Raw genomic sequence first — 20,881 nt, forward strand, 5'->3', positions numbered from 1 at the left:
TGCCCCTTGTTCTGCCCCCACAGACCATTGATAAGAGGCTGAAAATTTTCCCCTGTGTCCTACACTTCAGATACTTATAAACATTATTAGGATCCACTCTTAACCTTCATTTCTCAAGGCTGAATAGTCCCAGCTCACTCAGCCTTTCCTCATAGGGCAGATGCTCCAGGCCCTTAATCATCTTTGTAGCCCTTCTCTGGACTCTCTCCAGGAGATCCCTGGCTTTTTTGTCCTGGGGAGCCTAGAACTGGACACAATACTCCAGGTGGGGCCTGACCAGGGCAGAGTAGAGGGGGAGGATCACCTCCTTTGACCTGCTGGCCACGCTTCTCTTGATGCCCCGCAGGATCCCATTGGCTCTCTCAGCACCCAGGACACACTGCTGGCTCATGGCCAACCTGTCACCCACCAGGACCCCCAGGTCCTTCCCTTCTCTGCAGAGCTCCTCTCCAACAGGTCATCCCCCAGCCTGTACTGATTCCAGTGGTTATTCCTTCCCAGGTGATGGTGTCAGGCACTGTTAGGAACGATCCCTTGGTAGGGGCAGACATGAGTCCCAAGGTTACTGGGGCTGCTACTGGGCTGCGTGGGATGATCTCAGGACAGGAACCTATTTCTGCCCTCAATCCTCTTGTTTGGGAGCTACTGCTGGAGCTTTATCAGTTTGAAATATGGACACTGTTAGCACATGGAATGACAGAGGCATCGTTAGGACCATTCCCTTGCCAAGGAAAGACCTGAGGGTCGTAGTTTTACCCCAGCTGAGAGCTGAGATCCAGGCAGCTGCCTGCTCTTTAAAGGAAAAGAGGAGGGGGAGATGTGATGACCAAAAGCCTCCCCATTTCAGTGGGCATTGGACTACCACTGGGCCCTGTGGTGTTCCAGGACACATCCAAGTGGCTCCATGACATAGCATGTCTGTATCTTCTCACTTTGTCGTCCTGAAATTGCTCCCTCTGATTTCCTGCTCTAATCAGCATGCAGGGAGGCACGTGTCAATATTCTGCAGGAGTTTCATCACCCACAGCACTTAGCAGCTTCTACTAAACCTCCAGGAATCTTCATTCCTGCCATGGGCCTCCACACTCAGTGCCTTTCCCCTGGAAGCTTGTTAGTGTACAGCCACTATCATCAGTTTGTTCTTGCCTCTCAACTTCTGGACAGTTGCAGGGGGACTTTAAGGAGACACTGTCTTCTAGAAAGAGTTTTGCTGATGTGATGATGTCAGCTAATACAGGATACAGCACAAGTCCATTTCTTTCTCAGTCCTGACTCACTAATATTTTCAGCATCAACAAACATTTTCATTTGACTGTAAAATGTTACCCAAAAATACTCCAATTTCATTTTCTAAAGATGGGCCTGGGGTCAGGGGACACAGTCAAGTAGAAGTGACTATAGGAGGCTGGGCAGGGAGTTCACTATGGTCATGAGTTGGTGACAAGGCTCTGGGCAGGAAATTTGGCCAGGAATAAGGTCAAAGTGGGTGCTGGAGCTCTGCCAGATAAGCCTGAGAAATTTCTTCACATTTAAAAAGATACAAGCACGTTTTCACTGACTGAATATTTCCAAACAATCAACTGTTGTTTTTCCCAAATCAGACTAAGTTAGGAGCTCTGGGGATATGCATTAAAAGTAGGAGAAGAAATAAACATCCTCCTGAGTCCTTGGAGTGTCAGGACACTGTCACACTGTGCACTGAAACTTGCCTTTCGGGTATTTCCACCTGCCCTGAGGAAATGGACTGTGTCTCAGGGTCCCTTTTCAGCAGACTCTCTGGCAATATGTCCTGTCCTTTGCTTTTGGGATTTACTCCACCCCCTTACAGTCTTTTACTCATAGTTGGGGAATGTGTTTTACTTCTTTTATCAATTTTTCAAAATGAGGAAGAATTCTGTTTCTATTCCCAGCCAGTCCTCAGGGTAAACGGGGTGGGAATTGCAGCAAAGAGGCTGCAACATTCAGCTGCAGGCTCAGTGCAGAAGCCTGATAGAGGAAAAGAGTGCAACTCCCAAGCATCCCTTGGAGACATGGTGGGGTTGGGGAGGTGTAGAGGAAGGTCATCTGAGCAGTGTGAGAACTCAGGGAGACAGCTGTTGTGAGCTTTCCACTCCTCCTTAGGAGGTCCTCTGGTTCACTGTCAAATTGAAAATCTAAAAAGCCTGAAAATATTAAAACGTCCTATTTTTTTTTTAATTAAGTGCTCATTGAAATCTTCCACTTTAAGTAGAGTCCTGAAACCTCTCAAATTAGCTGTACAAGTCTTGAAACTCTGAAGAAAATTATGGGAGGACACATAGCTCGTTAGGGCTTTTTCAATTTTAATGAGCCCCGTGGTGTATTTGGTGCTGATTCCATGAACTGCAGATCCTGTGAGGAGATTGAAGCAGTCTCTTCAAGAGTTAAGGTCAGAAGAAAAAGCTCAAGTGTTAATTGGAGTGTTAATTGGCCCCACTGAGGCCCATTAATGAGAAAGCCTGTCCATGGATGGGTTAGAGCAGAAAATTGGAGGCTGTGATTTAAGGTAGACTGAGGTGCTGTGCAGGTGGATCTGATGCTGAGTAAAGCCTTGATGTATTTTACCAAGCAGAAGAGCCAGCCCCACAGAAGTGGGATTCTGCCCCCTGCACTGCCTCTGGGCTCCTCCTGGGCCAGTGTCACATGGAGTGTGTGATGCAGAGTGTGGTACAAGGGTAGCACAGCTCCCAGCATCTTGAGTGGGTGTAAGGGAGCAGTGAGGTCCCAGTTCCGTGAGATTAGTATGTGTGGTGATTTAGGCCAGAGGCCCACCAAAGTCAATCTATCACTCACCTTTTTAGTTGGATGGGACAGAAAATACATATTGAGGTCAAGATAAGCACAGGGAGACATCATCCTGTAATCAACGACACGGCAAAACAGACTCAACACAGGGTGAAGGAAAGAAAACTCTCTGATTGGTGACACTGCACTACACAGACAGTGACACCAGAGTCGGGTAATGAGAAATGTGATCAGATCTTAAAGCACCTTCCCCCACCCCTCACTTCTAAGCAGACTTCACTTTAGTCAGGATTGTGCTCCCTTCTCCAGTGGCAAAATGCAGCTGCTTGTGTTTCTCTTTCTCCTGTATGTGATTCCCAGAGGCGCTGTGACCATCGCCAATTGCCTCGGCCTTGGTCAGCAGCAACTCCAGCCTTGAATCAGCCAATGTTTACTCTCTGGGGTCTGCAGAGAGCTTCTGGCTGCTTCTTACAGCAGCCATTTTCTGCAGCCCCCATTCTCTCAAACAGCCTCACCTCTAATTTACCCCCAAATTCTCCTAAATTTTCCTCAAATTCTCATAATTTTTCCACAAATTCCTTAATTATCTTTTAAATTTCCTTAGTTTACCCCAAAATTCCCTCATATTTTCCACAAATTCCATCATTTCCCCCAAAATTCCTTTATATTTCTCCAAAATCCTCTAATTTTTCCAGCTGGGACACTTGTGGAGTCCAGAGGGGCTTCAAGACACCCAGGGGGTCCCTGCGCCTCCTCTGCAAGGCCTCTGACTTTGACTTCAGCAGCACCCACATATTCTGGGCACCAGGTGTGCATGGTGGCCACCTGACCCACCACCTGACTTGACCTGTCGCCTCCCCTGACACGCCGTGAACAGCAACTATGGAGCACTTCTGCGGCTGTGAACAGCACCTATGGAAATAGCTCAAAGGTTTCCTGGCAAACGAAAGCCCTCAGAGCCACAATGTCAGGGGCTCCTTGTGGGCCGCCTGGGGAGGTTTCAGGCCAGCTATGTCTTTGAGTCCTGGCTCCTTTGGTTTGGGAGCTATTGCTGGATGTTCAGCATGTTTTCAAGGGGCACTTCTGCAGCCGTGAATAGCAACTATGGAGAGAGCTCAAAGGTTTCCTGGAAAACGAAAGCCCTAGGATCCGCCTACCTGAGCTACTGGCCGCCTCACATGACCTGACCTCACCGGCCACCATGCCCGACCAGCTGCATGACCTGACCTGACTGGCCGCCCGACCTGACCGGCCGCCTGCCCCACCTGACCAGACGTCTGACCGACCCGCTGCCTGCCCGACCGTCTGACTGACCTGACTGGCCACCTTGCCTGACCTGACCTGACTGGCTGCCTGACCTGACCGGCCTCCTGAGATGACCGGCCACCTTGCCCATCCTGACCGGCCACCGTCCTGACCTGACCGGCCGCCTTGCCCGACTGGCCGCCTGATCTGACCTGCCGCATGACCTGACGTGACTGGCTACCTTGCCTGACCTGACCAGCCGCCATGCCTGAACTGACTGGCAACCTGACCTGACAGGCCTCCTTGCCCAACCGGCCACCTGACCTGACTGGCTGAATGACCTGACCTGACCGGATTCCTGACCTGACCGGCCACCATGCCTGACCTGACCGGCCGTCTGCCCGACTGGCCGCCTCACCTGACCTGAGCAGCCGTCTGACCTGACCAGACCGGCAGCCATCCTGAATGGCCGCCTTGCCCGACCGGCTGCCTGCTTGACCGGCCGTCTGACATGACCAGCCACCTTGCCCGACCTGACTGGTCACCTTCCCAACTGGCCGCCTTACCCGGCCTGACCAGCCGCCTGCCTGACCTGAACGGCCACCTTACCCGACCAGCTGCCTGACTTGACCGATCGCCTTGCCCGACTGGCTGCCTGACCTGACCTGAACAGACGCCTTACCTGACCTGACTGGCCACCTGACCTGACCTGCTGCCTTGCCCGACCGGCCGCCTGCCCTGACCGGACGCCTTGCTTGACCTGACCATCATGTGGCTGGTCAGGTCAGGTCAGGCGGCTGGACAGGTCAGGCGGTCGTTCGAGCAGGCAGCCGGTCGGGCTGGTGGCTGGTCATTTCGGGCGAGGCGGCCACTCAGTTCAGGCAGCCGGTCGAGCAGGCAGCCTGTCAAGTTGGGCAAGTCAGCCAGTCAGGTTAGGCGGCCGGTTGGGAAGGAGGCCGATAAGGTCAGGCAGGTTGCCGGGCAGGTCAGGCAATTGGTCAGGTAGGGCGGCCAGTCAGGCAGGCAGACGATCAGGTCAGGCAAGGCGGCCAGTCAGGTCAGGAGGCCAGTCAGGTTGGGCGAGATGGCCAGTCAGGTCAGGTGGCTGGTCTGGCGGGTGGCTAGTCTGGTGGGGCAGGCTGCCTGTCAGGTCGGGCCGTCAGTCGGGCAGGCGGACAGTCAGGTCGGGCAAAGCGGCCAGTCAGGTGGCAAGTCAGGTCGAGCAAGGCAGCCGGACGGGCAAAGTGGCCAGTCAGGTCATGTGGCCAGTCAGGTCAGGTCAGGTCAAACGGCCGGTCAGGTCAGGCGTGCGGTCAGGGAGTTGGCTGGTTAGGTCAGGTCAGGTCAGGCGGCTGGTCAGGTCAGGTGGCCGGTTCAGGTCAGGCGCCTGGTTGGGCAAGTTGCTGGTCAAGTCTAGCAAGACGACCGGTCAGGCAGGCAGATGGTCAGGTCACATCAGGCAGCCAGTCAGGTAAGGTCAGGTCAGGTGGCTGGTCAGGTCAAGCGGCGGGTCAGTCATGCGACCGGTCAGATCGGGCAAGGCGCCCGGTCAGGTCGGGCGCCTGGTCGGGCAGGTGGCCGGTCAAGTCTGGCAAGATGGCTAGTCAGGTAAGTTGGCCGGTCATGTGAGGTGGCCGGTCAGGGCTGGCGGCTGGTCAGGAAGGTTGTTGGTCAAGTCTGGCAAGGCGACTGGTCAGGCAGGTGGATGGTCAGGTCAGGTGGCCGGTCAGGTTGGGCAAGGTGGCCGGTCAGGTCAGGCAGCCTGTTGGACAAGGCGGCCAGTCAGGTAGGTGGCCGGTCTGGTCAGGCAAGGCAGCCGGTTGAGCAAGGCGGCCAGTCAGGTCGGGCGGCCGATCAGGCAGGAGGCCGGTCACATCGGTGGGCCGATCAGGCGGGATGCCGGTCACGTCGAGCAAGGTTGCCAGTCAGGTTGGGCTGTCGGTCGGTCGGACAGGCGGCCAGTCCTGTCGGACAAGGCGGCCATTCAGATCAGCTGGTTGGTCAGGCAGTCGGCCAGCCAAGTCTGGCTAGGCGGCTGGTCAGGTCAGGCGGCCAGTCAGGTCAGGTCACGTCAGGCAGCTGGTCAGATAAGCTGGCTGGTCAGGCAATGTGGCTGATCAAGTCAGGTGGCCGGTCTGGTCACGTCAGGTGGCCGGTCAGGTCAGGTGACCGGTCGGGCAGGCGACCAGTCAGGTCAGGCAAGGCGGCCGGTCAGGTCAAGCGTCCATTCTGGCCAGGTCAGGTTAGGAGGCTGGTCAGGTCAGGCTGCCAGTCAGGCAGGCAGCCAGTTGTGCAAGGCGGCCGATCAGGCAGGCGGCCAGTCAGGGAATGCGGCCGGTCGGATATGTGGCCGGTCATGTCGAGCAAGGCGGCTGGTTGGGCGAGGCGGCCGGTCAGGTCGGAGAAGGCGGCCGGTCACATCAGCTGCCTGGTCAGGCAAGGCTGCCAGTCAGGTAGTGCAGCTGGTCAGGCAGACGACCAGACAAGTCTGGCAAGGCGGCCTGTCAAGTCAGGCGGCCGGTCACATCAGGTCAGGTCAGGCAGCTATACAGGTCAGGCAGCAGATCAGGTCAGGTCATGTCAGGTGGCCAGTCAGGGAGTTGGCCGGTCAGGTCAGGTCAGGTCAGGGAGTTGGCCGGTCAGGTGGCCGGTCAGGTCAGGTCAGGTCAGGCGTCCGGTCAGGTCAGGTGGCCTGTCAGGTCGGACAAGGCGGCCAGTCAGGTCATGTCGCCAGTCAGGTTGGGCAAGGTGGACAGTCAGGTAGTGCAAAGCGGCTGGTGGGACAGGCAGCCGGTCAGGGCGAGCAGGCAGCCGGTCAGGTCAGGCGGCTGGTCGGGCAGGCGGTCGGTCAAGTCTGGCAAGGCGGCTGATAAGGCAGCAGGTCAGGTTGGGCAAGGCGGCATCGGGAAAGGCAGCTGGTCAGGTCAGGCGACCAGTAATGTCTGGTCAGGTGGCCGGTCACGTAAGGTCAGGTTGGGCCAGGCAGCCGGTCAGGTCAGGTGGCCGGTCAGGTCAGGTCAGGTCAGGTGGCCAGTCAGGTTAGGTGGCCGGTATGGTCGGGTAAGATGGCCGATCAGGTTGGGCAAGGTGGCCAGTCAGGTCGGGTAGGCGGCCGGTCAGGATGGGCAAGGCGGACGGTCAGTTCAGTCAGCCGGACAGGTCAGTTCAGGTGGCCAGTCGGGCTAGGCAGCCGGTCAGGTCAGGCGGTCAGTTGGGCAAGGCGGCTGTTCAGGTCAGGAAGGTGGCCGGTCAGGTGGGGCAGAAGGCTGGTCGGGCAGGTGGCCAGTCAGGTCAGGCAAGGCAGCCGGACAGGTCAGGCGGCCGGTCAGGTCAGGCAGATGGTCAGGTCAGGTGGCCGGTCAGGTCAGGCAGCCAGTCAGGTTGGGCAAGGTGGCTGGTAAGGCGGTCGGTCAGGTCGGGCAAGGCGGCCGGTTGGGCAAGGCGGACTGCTAGGTCACGTGGATGGTCAGGTCAGGTCAGGTGGCCAGTCAGTCCATGGGTTCTCTAGAGATCCCCTATAATTAATTAATTAATTAATTACCTGATTTCTTCATTACTTTCACAGTGAGCCTGCCATGGACACACTATAGACCCCCTTTAATTACTTGATTAACTGTTTTCTTACCCCCTTTAATTACTTGATTAACTGATTTCTTGATTACTTTTGCCATGTACCCGACATGGACTCCCTGGTTACCCCCTTTAATGACTTAATGAAATTATTTTGTAATTGTTTTCTGTCACACTTCCCCCCATAATTAATTAATTAACCAACACAGATGCCACATCTTCCCTGGAGATTTTATAATTAATTGATTAAGTCCTTGTTTTGAATGCACATCCCAGACCAGACCCTTGTAATAAACTAATTAATTTATTAATTTTTACCCGCGCCTCATTCCCTGAAGAACTAATTAATTATGTCAAAACAAACCAAGTGTGTGAGCTCATTAGCGATCTGATACCCAGAGGGAGGTAACGACCCCCCCCTCCCCGCCCCCAGGCCTCTTTATATAAATCACCCCACACTCCTCCGCCCTATAAAAACCCTCTGACGCCATCACCCTCCTCCCCAAACCCACCATCCATCACCATGGGCACCTGCTGGGCCTCCCCCATCCTCCTCTTCCTCGTCGCCCTTCCAGGTAATGAGGGGGTGGTGAGGACGTGGTGATGGAGATGATGATGATAATGATGGTGATGATGATGATGGTGGGAGTGGGCGACTCACTGGTGTCCTTCCTCCTTCCCCAGGGCTGCGGGCGGCCATGACACTGGTGGAGTCCAGAGGGGCCTCCAGACACCTGGGGGTCCCTGCGCCTCCTCTGCAAGGGCTCTGGCTTCACCTTCAGCAGCTACGGCATGGGATGGATCTGCCAGGTGCCCGGGAAGGGTCTTGAGTACGTCGCGGGTATTAGGAAGGATGGTGGTTGGGCAGGCTATGCGCCGTCAGTCAAGGGCCAGTTCAGCATCTCCAGGGACGACTCCCAGAGCACGGTGATGCTGCAGATGAACAGCCTCAGGGACGATGACACGGCCACCTGCTACAGTGCCAAAAGTGCTGGTGGTTATTATGCTGGTACCCCTGTCGTGGTTTTACCCCGGCTGAGAGCTGAGATCCATGCAGGTACCTGCTCTTTAAAGGAAAAGAGCAGGGGAAGGGGGGAGAGGGTGGGAGGCAAGGGAAGGGAAAAGGAAGGGGCAAATAACCCCAAAACCAAGAAACTAAAAGCCCGTGGGTTGGGATAAGGATAGTTTACTAAGATAACAGAAAGATACAATATAACAATGCTGACAGGACTTTAGAGCAAAAATATATGAAGCTGTTGATACCCAATGCAGTTTCTCACCAAACCCACAGCTCAGGCCGTGCCACCCAGAGCCGTCCCAGAACCCGACCGTCCCCCAAGAACCGCACATCCCGGAGCCGCCCTCGGCCTTCCTCCCGTCAGCCCCCGATATCCTGGGCAGGACGTAATTGGCATGGAATACTCTCCTTGGCCAGCTTGGGTCACCTGTCCTGGCTTCGCCCCTCCTTTCTCACGAATAGAGAAATACAAAGAGCTGAGAAAGTCCTTGACTGTCTGACAGCAACTAAAAACATCAGGGTATCAGCACTGCTTTCATTTTAACTCTCAAACACAGCGTTCCATCCGCTGCTACAAATGAAGTTAACTCCATCCTGACCCAAACCAGGACAGCAGACTTCCCTTTAGCCATGATTTTGCTCCCTTCTTCCCCCTGCTCTCAACACAGGGGGGCAGGGACTGGAAGAAAATGGGGTTCTCGGTTACTTCTTCATGAGCTGTTTTCCTTTTCCAGATCTTAAGACACCTCTGACCTCCCTCCCTGCTCCCTTCTTAGCAGTCTTGACTCTAGTCATGATTTCACTCCCTTCTTCCCCCTGATCGCAGCACAGAGGGGCAGGGACTGGGAGATGGGGGGGGTCAGTCTGTCCCTTGCAAGTTGGTTTCCTTCTTGGCCAGGGTGTGCGGGGGGAGCATTCATTCCACACCCTCCCCCTGCTGCACCGTGGGGTCTCACCCACAGGAGACAGTCCTCCACGAACTTCTCCAATGTGAATCCTTTCCCCAGGGCTTTATTCATCAGCTGCCCTGATGTGGGTCACTGCTATGGGTGCAGTCATAAATCACAGTGTCTCTCAGTCCAAGTCCTCTGTGGGGTCACCAGCTTCCCCCAGCAAACCTGTTCCGGTGCAAATCTCTCTCTCATCTCTGTGTCTCTGATTCTCCTCATGGCTGCAAGTGCTGGCAGGGGCTTGTTCCAACGTAGGGTCACAGCATCTCCTCTATGTCTCCACCTGCTCCATCCAACGTGGAGCCCCTCCACGGGCTGCAGGTGGGGTCTTGGCCTTTTCCATGGGTTTCTCCAGGGGCTGCAGGGGCATCTTTCTCTCTGGCACCTGGGGCACCTCCTCCCCCACCCTTCCCCGGCCTTGGTGTCTGCACAGCTTGTTGCATCTTCTCGCTCCCTTCTCCGTTGGCAAAATGCAGCTGCTGCCGGGTTGTTTTCTCCCCTATGTGATTCTCAGAGGCGCTCGACCATCTGTCGGGCCTCAACTTTGGCCTTGAATTGCTCGTTGTTTATAGTTTAGGCTGGCAGAAAACTCTAACTGCTGCTTAAAGAAACTGTCTCAGCAGCGCAGCCTCACCAAACTGACACAGATGCATAAAAGCACTCACTACCTCTTTGGGAAAAACTCCAGAAGATGTGGAAGACAGCTGATGTTACACATGAGCTGCAGAACCCCATCAAGGACACAGGACACTTGATTGGGACATATGTTTTGGTGTTTTATGGGTGGATTACTAATCTGTTCCAAACACTAGTCATTATTATAATTTGTGTTACTGTAATAAGTATTGCTGCCAAATTGTTTTAAAATAATGATGTTAAAATCTTTCCTTCAGGTAAGGGTTCACCTACAAACTGAGGAATACTTCACTGAAGTGTGCAGAAGAAACTTCTGCCCTTAAATTGACCAATGAAAACATCTAAGTAGTTAAACTGTGCTTCAGGTCACTGGTGGAATTTAAGGATCGCCTGGCTCTAGTACACCAGAGACTTATGGGGGGCTATAAAAGTGACTCTGCCTTGGACTGTCTTGATGCCCTATCTCTGCAGAGACATCCCATGGGGAGCTGTGTAGATAGCTCAAACCTGAGCTGTCCTGGAAGCTGAGACTAAACAGGGCAGTGTTGCATAAGTCAAAGAACCAAAACCTTGGGTGACCCTTGAATTCCTTCAACAGATAATATGCCCAAACCAAACCACTATTCAGCTGACTAAAGTCAAGCCAGAGGGTTTCCATTGGGCTTCAGTGGGCCCAGACAACATGAGAGAGAGCAAAAGAGAGAGCATACAGGAGTGAACCTCTCCGTGAATAAAGACAGATAAGGGGGAATGCTGCTAATGACAAACCCCCAGGTGATATCATCTTCTCCCTTACAGTCCTCCCTGCTGTCAGGTGGAGCAGGGAATCCAGGGCTGAAGAATGGCCATGACTATGGACAAAGGAAGCCCGAAGGTCAACTAGCAGACAGTGTGAGGAAGATTATGGATGACTACTGGAGGGTGAAAAGACCCTAACCCTAATTTTACTGCACATGTTTGGACTATGTAAATGAATTCCAACAACACATCAGCACAGGACCGTCCTTTCCAGGAAATCTGATGAATATGCATGAAATTTGTGAACTGATGTTCACATACAACTGATGTTCATATGCTAACTAACCCATTGGAGTTCTCATGGCAGAACGATCCCCTGACATCTTCTATAATTGCTGTATTAATTACTAAGAAATTGAATTCATATTAAATTCTCATTATTCATAATTAAACTGTTTTATGAAAGCAAAATGTATCATTGTGGTCAATGTCAGCAGCTGGTAACTGAGGCAGGGCTCAACTTTAGCACTTGGAAATATTACTGTGTGGATTAAAGACTGTAGCAGTCAGTTCTGATTTTATACCTCTGGTTAGAAATAGATTGACACCTTTGTCCTTGTCCTTAGTCTTTATCCTTTGATGTCTGTCCCTCTGCTCTGGCCTTAAGGTAATGCTGCCTTCTCAGAACTGATTAAAAACACTGGCTATCAAGAAACCCCAAACCAACCAAACACCCAAATCCAGAAGGCAGCAACCCCAGGTGACAAAAGCCATAAGACATATCAAAAGGGGATCACTCTAATGTGTTTATGGGGGCAATGTTTTCACTGGATGTTAAAATCCACAATTAAAATATAATAAAATGCCTTACTACTCACTTTAGAGCCCCTGTGGGAAGGCTCAGGGGAACAGAGAAACACAGCACCAAGCTACTTGCTCCTTGTTAAATGCAGCCATTTAAAGAACTAGACCTTAATGGGGTACTCTCTGTACCCACTGCAGTTTTAGACCTTTGAATTACTTTCCAAAGCAGCTTTCTGGGCAGACGTAGAGGTGCATTGGCATAGGATGTACACTTTCAGGCTGTGTAGCAGGTATCTATTCACACTGGTTATAGACAAATACAGCTGTACTGTCTCCACTGGAGATACTGCTGGTACACAGCAAGAGTCAAGTCCCTTCTACAGAGAGATTTGCTTATAAAGCATTTACATTTATAAAAACCCCAGAGGTGTGGTACTTCAGAAGTATATACTGGTACCCAGCAGTCAAATTCCTTGCTGCTCTAAACATAATTAATTCCATAGATGGATAAAAGCAGATATGCCACAGCTTTTTCTAAGTAATGTCTGTTGGACTACGTGCCTCCACCCATAGCATCAGCCTGCCAGACTGACCACTAGGACCATGCAAGGGAAGACGTGCACTCTCCTTTTAGCACATGCCCCACAGTAGCTGACCAGGGCTCCCCATATGATGGTGGGCCATCAATAACACACAAAAAAAGATAACAGTTGGCAAAAATATGAACAAAATTCAAATTAGACTTTTGCTTTCTTCTTCTGTCAGGAAAGGAAAGCTGCATCTTACCATATCTACCAAAAGACTTGTAGTTGGAGGAAACTTTTAGTTGGAGCTTGTATCAGCAATAGCAGAGCCAGCAGGACCAGGGCAGTGATCGTCCCCTGTAATGGACACTGGTGATGCTGCACCTTGAGTGCAGTGTTCAGGTTTGGGCCCCTCACTACAAGGAGGGCATTGAGGTGCTGGAGCAGGTCCAGAGAAGGGAAATGGAGTACTGAAAGGTGAACATACAAACAGGAGGGGAATCAACTTTTTAAAAGGGCAGACAATGGCAGGACAAGGGGGAATGGATTAAAACTAAATGAAGGAAGGTTTAGATTAGATATTACGGGGGAAGTTTTTTACAGAGAGGTCTCCCATAGCTTGGTTCAGCTACTCCCAGCCTCTCTGGGTAACTTTTCCAATTTTGCTGCTTCTCCATTTATGCAGAACTGCTGGTGTGTGATGGCTTCACTACCCTTCTCCCAGCTATGACTACAGATCTCAGGATCACAGGATCACAGACTGCATTAGGTTGGCAGAGACCTTTAAAGGCCATCGAGTCCAACCCTCCTGCAGTGAGCTGGGACACATTTAGATCAGATTGCTCAGAGCTTCCTCAAGCCTGACCTTGAATGAACCCTCAGGCTGCACATTTCATTTCTTCAGCTTGCACTGAGCAGAAACCTTTCAGCCCACACCCACATGTGAGCCCTTAAGACAAGCAAATCTGCCCATGCACGGCAGCTGCCCTCCAGTGAGGAACAAAGAGGCATGCCAGGCTGGAGGGTCACAACTGACCTTGCCACCACAGCTCTCACCAGCCAACTCCACTGCCTGTTGACCTAACAGGAATAAGCAGGGGATAGAGAGCACGATCCTGAGCCTGGCACATACAATTACTATTTCTTGTCCACCACAGCTTCTTTCCAGCAGAACAAAGGCAGGATATCCCCCTAACCATATTACTCATGTGGCTGCGGCTGTTATCTCGACACTGCCTGTTGCGGTTTTGCCGGCTAAACCACCCCACTGTGGCACGAGAAAACAGGAAGGAAATACTGAAGAGGAAGTGTAGGAAGGAGAAAAGAGAATGGATTCTCCACCCAAGTCTTGGAAGGCGAGACAAAGCCAGGAGGATTCCTGCTTTTAGAAAAATCATACATATTTTTAACAAACTGACATACAGATGAACTGTAATCAGGTATCTTGAGTTCTTCTGCTGGCTTCAAAGGCACCGACCAGAAGGTTGCAATTTGCATAGAGACATTTGCATTTTTTCCCTTTAGAAAAGAGCTGAGATTGAACCATGAACATCTTCAGCCTGGCAACCCATGTCACTCTGAAGGAAATACTGAAGGATGAGGTAGAAAGAGACAAATCGATTGAACAAATATAAACCCCGTGGCTTTATATGCGAGGCTAGAATAAAATATACAACTTGGAACATAAGCTCAGTTTATAACATGGTCCCAACACTCACCATGTGCCAAAATTCCCTACACAAATAAAACATTTGTGGGGTAAAATGAAGTCTGTTTCTGCTGTTTCTGTAAACAAGCAAATTCACTGTCAGCTCGAAGGTCCCTTGAGTGCATGTGCTGGCTACAGAGAGCTACGGCTGCACATCACTGTTAAGGACTTTTCTATGCCAGTGATTCACCTTGGGCAGAACTGAAACTCCCCCATTTCCCCAAAAGCTGACAAAGTCAACAGATGAAGAAAGGGATTCATTTCCCCAGTCTTTTTGCCTGGTTCTGCAGCAGGCTCTGGCTGCAGTGTAATTTCTTAATTAGAACTAAGGTGAGAGTGGGCTATAAGAAAGTAAATTAGAAGACTGAGATTTGTGAGGTACCTTTGCAGACACCTCAATGAGGCTATACCATGGCCTCCTCATTCCCTTGTACTCCATTAAACAATTTACAGGTTACGTAACCTAAGACTAAGTGGAACCAGAGTGCTTTGAGAAACAGATGCTGAGGTGGCCCTTTCCTCTTTCTCCACTTCTGGCAGACAGATGATGTTTCCAGTGACGTTCGTGGGGTTGAATTTCTCTTCTATTCAGTTTTCTTTTTTCCTGTTTGCTCACACTGCTTGTCTGTCCAGCAGATCTGTAAAAGGCTCAACCCCAGCTTTATGTTTGCAGATGACCACAACCACCTTTACTAGAGCTTTATCATCATAGTCTTCAGCGCAACTCCCTCCATAATTCTTTCTCCTGCATGGTTGCATTCCCCATGTTCCACTTGGAATGCTTCACTGCACAGCCCCTGCTTTGTCGCTGTATCTGGGCTATATAAATGTTGCAGGAAACATTTGTTGCAGGCTTTTGGCCCGTCTGTCTGTCACTGGGTCACCAGAAGCAGCTCGGCAAGCTTGGTTTCCTGCACATCAGCTTGTTTTCCCACAGGATCACTGCAGCTGCGACACTGTGAGATGCTGAAATACATCCTCAGCACTTTGCAGATGTTAAAGAGGACAAACCCTGGTGTTGCACACCCAGAAAGGGAAGCTTCAGCTGCCTGGGAAGAGCTGTCATCACAGAAGGAATGCAAGTGAAAAGACTGTGCTCAGCAGAGAAGGGTGGAAGTGGCAAGACCTGACCAGTGAGCAACAGCCACATAGGTACAGAGATGCCTCCACACCTACTTTGTTGAGAACCAGTAGGTCTTGCATCACTGAAAATGGGTTTAATTATATGTTAAAGTGCCAAATGATTCCTCCAAATATTCATTTACTGAAAAAAAAAATAAGCCAAGGATAAAATTTGTAGGTACTAGGTTTGTCAGAGCAAAACCACTGAAGTCAATCCTCACCGACTGGGAGGAAGATGGGCCTCTTTTACAGAACACTGGGAGCCTTCAAAGTCTTCTGCTAATGTTCTTGACCTATCACATAGCGCTGCTCTCTCTGTCCTGCCAATAACTGAGGGAGTGGTGGCTGTAACAAGAAGGCTGCCTCAGGTCAATAATGGTGTGAATTGTACATGGGCTCTTGATACTATGAATTTTTCCAACCATGACACTTATCGTGCCAAACACAGTTTTAGCAGCACACAGTGCTCTCCCATAGTACAGAATCCTGTGCAGCACCTTGCCCCAAACAGACATGTTTTTATTTTTCTAGATTAAAGTCAGTATAAGATTATAAGGGATTTTTTCATGTTTTGGAGGAAAATAATAAGGTATAATTTAAATATAAAAATAATTTTGCAAAGACAAAAATGTTATATAGTAATTCTTCCCTCTCCCTATAGCATCGGTTCAAGACACATTCACCTGGCTGCTTAAGAACATTATTAACTGTAAGTTCTTCAGAGTAATGAGACTTAATCATCCCTTTCATAATTACACCTACTCCCTGGCCCTGGTGAGCTTCCAACTGAAGATAAGCATAATCCGACCTGAGACAACAGTGCAGGAAAAAGAGGATGTGGAGATTACTGACAAGGAGAGAAAGGTAAGACCAATTGCTCAGCCAGCCAAGCTTTTTGGGAAGGATTATAAAAAAGGAAAAACAACTTCAGTGTGGGAACGGAGAAGTTACCAGGAGAGAGCAGGACAGCTGTGACAGAATTAGCAACTGGGCGGCTCCTGGGGGTGGGTGGAATAATGAAGACAATGTTTGTACAGTGCTTCATCTTTGGGAAGACAAGGAAAAAGAGAGCAGGAATGAAGAAATAGCTGGGAATATGGTGGCAGAAACAGACAAAAGGGGAAAAATGGTCTCTTGGGTTCTGGGAGATGACTGTAGTGGGAAAAATTGAAAAAAATACTGCCACTGACTGCTGTCATTCCCTGCCCTCACCGTTCGCCCAGCACTGCCTGACTCTGGTGCAGGTATGGTAACATAATGCTGTGACAGAAGGTTGTGCAGTGTGCCAGCCGAGTGCCTCGAGTGGGGTGTGGGTCCCCCAGCCATGCTCTGATCCAAGTGGGACTGGTGGCAGGGGAAGGCAGATGTAAGGGATGTTGAGATGTGTTTTGTGTCCTCTCAAGTTCATTTTGTTCCTTGCAAGGGGTGACCCTGTACATCCCCTGGGCAGAACCAGGTAAGACTTCCATCTAGTGGGCACCTGGGCAGGTCCATGCTGCTCTGCTCCAAGGTCTGGGCCACGGGCTGCTTCTCGCTTCTCACCGTTTTATAAAAAGCTCCTAGAAACAGCACCAGCCAGTTCTTCTGCATCAATCCTGCTGGGATCAGCTTACCTGGGAGAAAAGCTCTCAGGTTTCTACCTGGGCATGCAAATTCAGAAAGTTCAATCTGAATGCATAGGTTGCTGAGAATGTTTATGCCTTGGGACATCGGTATTTCATCCAGGAGTGTTAAGGTAGAGTTGAGACGTGACTGACAGGCTTCAACAGCTCATTTCCAAACCTAATCCCAGTTCCATCAAAGCTCATCCGAAGTTTAGATGAACAGGTAGATCAAGGATAATGAGTGACCTGCAGGCCAGACAAAAACGAATGTAAAGTCTTCCATGCCATTGGGTATATGTAGTCTGTGTCAGAGGGGAAAAACCCCACTGCTTTTCAAAGTGTTAAATCTCATTCTGAAGAAAAAAGGAACTGCCTGATCACCTTGAAAATACTCAAAGGGGGTTTCAGAAGAGAAGCTTCTCCCATCTGTTCTACCCAACAACCACTGTAAAACCCAGAGAAACTGTCTGGCAGCACCAACACATTTAATGCAGGTTGCAAGAATGAGTTGGATGATTTTTGCCTGTTTTTTACAGCTGTGGGGATTAAAAGTTGACATGCTATTGCTAGGAACACCATGTATTTCTGAAATCCTTCTGTTTCAGGCCTCTACACACAGATTGTCAACAGAAATTTAACAAACAGAACACAAATACCCAAGTCCCAGACCCTAAAGGGAGATAATATCTCCACCCTGTTTTCTGAACAGCTGGTGACTCCGACCGGCTGAATCACTTATGGTGACCCTATGATCTGCAAGGAAAATTCCCAAGAAAAGAGCTAAATCAGCTGATGAGTTAGCACAAATGCTCTGATTAGGCTGAGAAGGGACAGGGAGAGAGGGGAGATTATATACGTTCAGATTTCAGCTTTGTTATTCAAATCGATCTGCATAGCTCTCAACATTGCTGTTGCTTGAGCTGCTACCCCATTTCCATTGGATCACTGCCACTCTCAATGCTGTTCTTTCCTTTACAGTCACTCATTGCTCTTTCCATCAGAATGTGAAACCAAGGCAGTGCTCTGGCTTCCAGGTGCGTTGCGGATGGAGGTGTTTGACACAGTTACAATTTAGTCAATTCGGAATTTATTAATAGCATAAAGTAAATCAAAGGTTAAATTTTAACAGCACTTAATGTTTGGCTATTTTTAAAGGTTTACAGGTAATCTGTAAAATATATTTTGATCACAATAGCTACTTAATTACAGATCCAAAGATGACAAGATTCACACTACCTTGCTAGAAGGTATCTTAAATCAGAGTGTATAGCTAGACACACGCACACACACATATATATATATATACAAAAACATAAACCATAAGACAAATAGGTGCAAACAAATAAACAGAAATACTTGCCCCCAGTGCTATATGCCACGAGTGTGTGTATTTAAACACATATGTAAGTTGTGAGGCAGATGAAGGCTGCTTGTAGCTGAAATTTCCCTCTTCACGTTTAGAATAAATACTCACAGTGCATCAGCGTTCCCGGCAGGTGATGGCTGGGACCCGAGAACCCGGCTTCCCCTGGCAGGTGATTCTTGCAAGTTTTGTTTGTGCCTCCGAGGTGTCCCACCTCAGGGTGGGGAGATGCTGGTCACAGCCTGCTGTGATGCAGGAGGACAGCTCCAAGGGTCTCGCTCAGAATTGCTGTTTATGGGGTCCGAGGTAACTGACTTTTCTCAGGCACTTTTCCATTCCAGCCCAGCTCGGACAGTGGCATGTTCTGGTGCTTTCCACCTGCTGCGCAGACTCAGAACGTCTCTGGCATCACCCACGCTGGGCCGCAGCCCAGGTACAGGTGTACCAGGCTATCTGGAGGTGATCAATTGTTGTTATTGTTCCAGAGTAATGAGGGAACAAGAATGTCACAGTTCGAGCACAGACATACCAGGCCATTGTTGCTACCAAGTGAGCAAGAACTAGACACGTCACAGAATCACATGAAGATTGCAGAACGATGGGGGTTGGCAGGGACCTCTGGAGATCATCCAGTCCAACCCCCTGCCAGAACAGGATCACCTTGAGCAGGCTGCACAGGACAGCGTCCAGGTGGGGTTTGAATGTCTCCAGAGATGGAGACCCAACAGCCTCTCTGGGCAGCCTGTCCCAGGGCTCTGCCACCCTCCCAGGAAAGAAGTTCCTCCTCATGTTTAGGTGGAACTTCCTGTAATCAAGTTCATGCTCATTGCATTTGCCCAGAGACTGAAGAATGCTTTTATGATTACTTAGCAAAAATATGACTGCAAGTGTTTAAAGCCTAGGACCTTTCAGTATATCCAGGCTACTGGCAATACTGTTGAACACAACTGTCTTCTGCTCAGTAATTCCCAGCATCTGATAAGGCCATGGGTGGCCAGGCCGTGCTCAGGGAGTGGTGGCTCACATCTTTCACTGGTAACAAGTTTTTGTTATAGATAGTTATAGATAGTCTGAGTGTTTGTCATATGTGTACAGGGTTATTTGAGTATTGTCTCCTGTATAGCATATTTGTAGTTTATGTCCTAAAACCCTTAAAGGTTTAACCAAAACCCTTCATGTTTATGCTCCATTTCTCCATAAGGCTGCTGAATACAAATGACGCTGGTCTGTTATCCATTATGAATCTGCTAAAACAAATAAACCATTCTTTTCAATATAACGTTACTAAAGCTTTTGTCGTTTTTATTTTGTTTGTTTGCTAACAGTCTTTAGAAGTAAAAATAGAACGAAGAAAGATCAAGCAGCAATAGAAGTAACCAGAACATCTCCCCATCCCTCCTCCTAGGGACGTATCCCATTGTTTCATGGGGACACTTTGCCAGCCTTAGTCTTTCTGGGTTGAATCAAATGGAACTATTCAGCTAACCATAGAAAATTACAAGAAGTTCCGACTTTTTATATGGCTGATACCAAATGTGATTTTTTTCCCTTTAAAAACACATAAAAAAATCAAGATATAGGTTTGTTTTAAGAACATAAGCTGACATAGCTCACACATATTTCTCAGGTCCTGGTAGGAAAAAAATATTTTTTATGCTTGTTGGTTTGCATCTTTTCTACTATGTCAAGTTCTTGGCCATCCCTACTGGCCTGAATGCTTCCCAGAGAGTCCTGCTTGCCTGTGACATCCTGAATTGCACTGACAGTCTGATTAGAGCAATCACATTGATTTGTGACAGGTGCAATTGTTCTCCATGAAAAGACTTAATGTTAGGGAGCTTTTTAAGTTAACTTCTTTACAATGAGCACATTCAAGTAACAGTAAAAGTGTTTGTGTCATTGTAACATAGATAAGAGTAGTGAGCAACCTCTTCTTCCTATTCAATCCTTGCACTCTATTTGCGGTTAAAGCATCTACCTTCAAGCACAGACATCGAAACATACAGCACCTTGCATTTGCTCATACAGTTGACTGGAATAAATGGGAGAAAGACTGTACTAACCCTCAATAGCACAGCACTAGCTACAGCACAGATATGCTGCTACATGAGAGCACAGTTCAAGCTCTGGTTTTACCTTTGTCAGTCAGTTATTAGCAGACATAGTCAAGACAGGAGTATTCAAGATGGTAAATCTCCCCTCTTCTGATTTAAAACCATTTGTCCTTGTCCTGTTGCAACATGTCTTACTAAAAGGTCTGTCCCCATCTTTCTTACAAGCTCTCTTTAAGTACTGAAAGGCCACAATCAGGCCTCCCCAGAGCCTTCTCTTCTCCAGGCTGAACCACACCAACTTCCTCAGCCTGTCTCCAGAGCAGAGGTGCTCCAGCCCTTGGATCATCCGCATGGCCTCCACTGGACTTGCTCCAATAGCTCCATGACCTTCTTGTCCGGGGACCCCCCAGCTGGAACACCACTGCAGAGTGGAGTCTACTGAGAGAGGAGCAGAGGGGCAGAATCCCTCCCCACCCCCACCCAGACCTGCTGGTCACGCTGCTGGGGATGCAGCCCAGGACACAGTTGGCTTTCTGGGATGACAGTGCACATTGCCAGGTCAAAAATGAATTAGTGATCTCCACACCTGAAAAAAGTGATTGATTGGTTGATTATGATTCCAAGTGCAGTGGCTCTGTATCTTAAAGATCTATTACTGATTAGGCCACAAAGAGCATAATAAGTTACATCTCCACACAAAGTCATGTAATGCTGTGATTCTTTGAAAATTACAAGGTCAGATGATAACAGAGCATCTTACTAAGTCTTATCTGTTTCAGTTT

This window comes from Gallinula chloropus (genome assembly GCF_964237585.1).
Source record: "Gallinula chloropus genome assembly, chromosome: 35".
In the NCBI taxonomy this organism is placed as follows: Eukaryota; Metazoa; Chordata; class Aves; order Gruiformes; family Rallidae; genus Gallinula; species Gallinula chloropus.